The 5,880-nt window shown below is 44.8% G+C and overlaps 1 non-coding gene across 1 annotated transcript; it reads right to left on the bottom strand.

Annotated features, from left to right (window-relative positions):
* Positions 1 to 3,597: 3,597 nt before the first annotated feature.
* Positions 3,598 to 3,668, bottom strand: Trnas-gga (transfer RNA serine (anticodon GGA)). Its single transcript has one exon. It is a non-coding gene; the product is annotated as a tRNA-Ser (tRNA).
* Positions 3,669 to 5,880: the final 2,212 nt, after the last annotated feature.

Here is a 5,880-nt window from a genome sequence, read left to right as displayed (position 1 = left end):
TTGGAATAGCCAGCTATCCCATGTGTGCGCAAGGCTGAGGCAGGTATCCTGTTCAATCTGCGTCATATTACTCCAATCAGGATCAAAAGAACTATCCTTGAGAGTCTCGGCTACAGCATTCTTCGGTACGGAATTACATTGTTCAGTCACTGTAGCGAGACCTGGAAAAGCAAAGTTAATGCTATCTTAAAATGCTGCTTAAAATCTTCGTGTGGCGCTCCTGGTCCTGATTTGGTCGATTTATTCACCCTGAACAGGCTTCTGTGTTTTCAGAATTTGTTCACATATACTGTTCTGTTAAAATATTTTTGGACGAATAACTACAGAGTGCAGCATGACACGCCGAGACAATTAAGACACCATAGGGCACCTTTTATTGTACCAAGGGTCAACACAAGGTACGGATCGTACCATCGGAACTATTACATCCCTTTGACTTTTAACAGGCTCCCTCCGGAGTTCTTTCAGATTACAGCAAAGTCTGAGCTAATACATGCTTTAAGAGACAAATACTGTACGTACCATGGCAATTCAGTTTGAACCTGTAGTTATTTGTTTTACCTGAATCTCGTTATTGCAGTGTCATAAATTGTACTCGAATATGTATTTCTGTAGAAACGTGTGCTAATGTAAATCCTGCCGCCGACGCCAAGCCCAGCGTCACAAGCCGTCAGGCTTAGGTGGGCCCGTTTGGTATATGTATGTTATGTTGATTTCTAAATAAAAATGAAATGAAATGGAATTATTATTATTATTATTACTTCACTATCATTTATTTATAATTCACTGGCTTGCACTGTGGCATTGAGGAGTGCTCAGCTAGTCACCCTCCCAGGTGTATATCGCTCGCTGAGCGACCCCTGGTTTGCCAATTCCGAACGATGCGTAGCTACCCTGAGCTGACGAGCCGCAAACAGTCACAAGCCGCAGTGGAGTCAGAAGGGCGGATGTCTCCGCAACGCCCGAAAATTTGCCGTCTTCTTCAATTTCTGGAGAAGGAAATTGAATGTCGCAAGCGACTTCGACGGCACCCATCAGTCAAGGCTGTAAGTATGGCTTTCGCTTGAAAACCTAGAATTCCAGCAACAAGCTTTCAAACGTCAGCGGCGGCGTTGTGTGCTCGCGACGTAGTGCGCTCGACGTTGTGATAGCATCGAGCGCTTGAATAATAATAATAATATTAATGTGCCCAAGAACAGCCGAAGCCTTGGTGTTGGCGCTCGCAAACATTGCAGTATTTACAAATATACACACACACACACACACACACACATATATATATATATATATATATATATAAGTACAGAAAAGGTAAAGAAGGGATTCAGAAGCCTTGAGGGAGAGTTTAAAAAATTTATTACAACTAATTACGGGAGAGAACTAAGGTTTATTTACATGTTACAGGGGTCGACGTTTCGGCGACAGCGTCGCCTTCCACAGGACTAAAGGGGATTGTAGTGGGTCATCGCTTATAGAAGGGCGGGAAGAGTTACGAGAGAGGAGGAATCCACACGTGGAACGGGTGCTGGTTTTGGGGGGGTTTCCAGGAGCTTTGTCCTTAGTCGTCAATGGGGAGCGGGGATCTGTAAAGATAAAAGGAAGAGGCGGCAGAAAGAACGGAAGTGGGTCGATGTGCTCAAACCTGATCATGAGCTGAGGCTGCGGACTGTGGACAATATGCCCGGGTCTTCGTTTATTGTGCATTGGAATTTATGAATTAAATAAGACTCACGTTGTTGTCTGCTACGGTTGGATGTGCACATCCAACCGTAGCAGACAACAACGTGAGTCTTATTTAATCCATAAATTCCAATGCACAATAAATGAAGACCCGGGCATATTGTCCACAGTCCGCAGCCTCAGCTCATGATCAGGTTTGAGCACATCGACCCACTTCCGTTCTTTCTGCCGCCTCTTCCTTTTATCTTTACAGATCCCCGCTCTCCAGTGACGACCAAGGACAAAGCTCCTGGAAAAACCCCCCAAGACCAGCACCCGTTCCACGTGTGGATTCCTCCTCTCTCGTAACTCTTCCCGCCCTTCTATAAGCGATGACCCACTACAATCCCCTTTAGTTCTGTGGAAGGCGACGCTGTCGCCGAAACGTCGACCCCTGTAACATGTAAATAAACCTTAGTTCTCTCCCGTAATTAGTTGTAATAAATTTTTTAAACTCTCCCTCAAGGCTTCTGAATCCCTTCTTTACCTTTTCTGTACTTATATACTTACGTGTCCATCCGTACCCCATGAATCATCAGCATATATATATATATATATATATATATATATATATACAGGGTGTCCACGCTAAGTGTGAACAGATTTTTTAAAATTATATCAATCACTTTTTCCGAGATGATCAATTGCAATATAGCAGATGCAATTGAAGGGCACTCCCTAGGGGGGGGGGGGGGCATTAACAGACTCCTAAGGCAATGTCTTAATTAACTTTCAATAATTAACTTTTTAATTATAAAAGCTACGAAGTTGCTCCAATGAGAAGATCTGATCTCTTCGGTCACCAGATACCAAAGCCGTTTTCAGAACAAAAATCCGTTCGATAGATCGTCCGCAAAAAATTCGTGAAGGAACGCCATTTTTTTCTTTATTTTATTCATTGCGCATCTCTAGAGACGCGTCTTTCCTTCGCCCCCAATACGAGAGGATGAAAGAGCACACTATCGCCTCTTGCATCCTGGAAAAAGATAAACAGAAAATGCAGCCCAAGATAAGGGCAGTCGCGATAGAGTCACCCGTTAGATTTGTGTTTTTGTTTTGTTTCCGCAAGTTAAAGCTAATCTTCGACGCATGAGGCGGTACTGTGATCTTTCACTCTCTCACACTGGGGGTAAAGGAAACCCGCTTCTTTGAAGATGCGCAATAAACCAAATAAAGAAAAAAATGGCGTTCCTTCACGAATTTTTTGCGGACGATCTACCGAACGGATTTTTGTTCTGAAAACGGTTTTGGTATCTAGTGACCGAAGAGATCAGATGTTCTCATTGGAGCAACTTCGTAGCTTTTATAATTAAAAAGTTAATTATTGAAAGTTAATTAAGACATTGCCTTAGGAGTCTGTTAATGCCCCGACCCCTAGGGAGTTCCCTTCAGCATATGCTATATTGCAATTGATTTCATCTCGGAAAAAGTGATTGATATATTTTTCAAAAATCTGTTCACACTTAGCGTGGACACCCTGTATATATATACTTACATATACAGATTAGGCGAAACATAACATAACATATTCAGGAAGAGGAACGTAACAGGAAGATATTCACACTGATACATACAGTACAGACTTAGAGACATACTACAGTACGTAGCACTAAAAGGGGGGGGGGACTGTACAACTTCACGTGTTACTGAGTGAACGCAAGAGGAGAGTTTTAAAAACGTTTGAATGGGAGTTGAAGCATATCAACAGAGACGTGAATTGCGTTTGTCGTTTGTTGAATACGTACGATCGGATTTTCAGGCATATAGTGGGATAAGTACAATATAAACAATGAGATTTGGCCGAGGGAGCCCACACTTAGGGACGACACAAACAGGTGAGGGTCAACGCCCAGAAATCAACAATTCAGGGTAACCAGGCGCTGACGCCAGGATTCGAACCTGGGTCTTCTGATTTCCGGTCAGATATGCTACCACTACACCACACCAGCACGCCGTTTAATATATTCGTGTGTCGGGTTACATTGACAGGTACGGCGATATGAAGCTGATGTGATAAAGATGGTGTATCGAGAAAACTGTGTAAGATCTTATAACAGAACATAATATCATGAAAACGGCGTCGCGTTGAGAGTGGTTGGAGGTTAAGAAATGGCATTATCTCTCTATAGACATACATTCTAAGGTGAGGGCTTTTTCTTACAAATACGCTATGTACGATGTGTAGAAATTTCCTCTGGACAGATTCAATCCGTGACGAGTCAGTGCAGGAAAGACAGTTCCACACTGGAGACGCGTATTCCAGCCGCAGTAAAATTAAGGAACGATACAGGTGAAGAAATACAGAGTTCGTGGAAAAGATTTTGCATGTATATGTGAGCAAGCCAAGAATTTTAAGAGCTGAAGAACGTACGTAAGAGACATGATCATGAAAACGCAGTTGGGAGTCGAAAACGACCCCCAAATCCTTCAGTAGATCTACACACTTGATGGCATCGGAATACATGTATGTATTGCATATTACGTAAGTTTTTCTTGGGTAAGTCACATGTTTCGTCTTCAATGGATTAATAGTCATCCCATTTTTAATAATAATAATAATGATAATAATAATAATAATAATATAAAATACGCAGCACAGAGACCCGCCTAAGCCGAACGGCCAAACAGCTTGTGGCCATAGCCTGACTGTCACTACATGCAACATGACTAAGACTAAGCAGCTTTTTGAACGAAGATATAGAAGATATATAGGGACCCGTTTACATAGGCGCGCTACAAGCGTACCGAGTCGGAGCGCCCCAAGATTGAAGCCGGAACGGGTATCGTTTACATGAGTTCATGCAGGGCCACTCCAAGCGCGAGGGTATGGGGAGAGGAGGATAGCGACGTTCACGCATCCACATTTCCGGCCGCTAAATTCAAACCTTAAAAAGGCTGTCTCCCGCATAGCAGCGTTTCGGCAGCGTTTCGGCAGCTTCGGCAGGCATTCCTTCGGAAAGACAGTATGGGCTTCCAAGTATCGAGCAAACAAAATTGTGCGCGAGCCGAGTTCAGAAAACAGCAGTTGGAATTCGTACTGCTCGCCAAATGCGGAGCGCCGTATGATACTTACCATGATGCGACGCGCGCAAAAATCCGGAGAGCGTCACCTACTGGGGACACACTAGGAGCGCTCCCAAGTGTTTACGTGGGTTCTCCAAGCGAACCGTACCCACTCGATCTACGATCCGAAGCGGACTTCAAGGCCCGGGTATCGTGACCTTGTTTTCGTTTTCCTACCCTCGCCATCTTGTAATAATAAATAGTTTGATCATAACCGTGACCGGGCATCGTCTCTTCTGGTCTCCACAATTTGGTGCCGAAACCCGGCAACCCGGTTCAGCTGAGGAAGAAGTACTGAGCGGACTTTTGGGCAGCATTCTGACTCCTGATGGAGAATTTGGAGCGCTTGAAGAAACAGTTTACCGCAGCTAGAACAACAGTGACGCGAATAATACCGGACCTGACGTCACCCTCGGCAGCGACTCCGTTACCCAGGGACCAGTTGGCAGTTAAGCTCCTCTTTTCGGAAGCCAAGGCGGGGTCGTTGGCGCAGATAGCTGAAAGAATTCATACTCTTATCGATGACGATCTGTTGGAAGAAGACTGCGCAGCCTGCGATCGGTACCTGGAAGCAATTTCTGCGAATACACTGGGTGGCATCACCCTGCCGAAGCTGCGCATTGGCACTTTCAATGGTGAGCTGTCCGAGTGCCGGAGTTTTTGGGATCAATTCCGCACTAGCATACATGACAATACTGGGTGTTGTGATAGCATTCGGTCATCCGATAACACCGATGCACGTACCCCGAGGCCAAGACCGCTTACACCCTTTTCTGTCTGCTTTTTAAACGACGGCATTGCTGTGTGCCGGGGCACAATAAAGCTGTCATAACGGGAGCTCGATTCTACTGTTACTTCATCCGGCCGACACAACACTGGGCTTTCAAACGTCAGCAAGATGAAAACACCTGGTATCCCTCCTCAGTGGAGCGGCGGATAGAGCCATCGAGGGGTAGAGCATCATCGACCAGAATTATGCAGCAGCGGTTGACGTCTTAAGTCACGCTTTGGGCGGAGCGAGCTTCTTGTCAATGATCACATCGACTCTTTGTTTGACCTGAAGCAAGTAACGTCTATGCATGACGTCAAATGTTTACG

The sequence above is a fragment of the Ornithodoros turicata genome, chromosome 1 (genome assembly GCF_037126465.1).
Source record: "Ornithodoros turicata isolate Travis chromosome 1, ASM3712646v1, whole genome shotgun sequence".
In the NCBI taxonomy this organism is placed as follows: Eukaryota; Metazoa; Arthropoda; class Arachnida; order Ixodida; family Argasidae; genus Ornithodoros; species Ornithodoros turicata.
The sequence above is the reverse complement of the archived record's forward strand: the minus strand, read 5'-3'. Positions and strand labels throughout refer to the sequence as shown.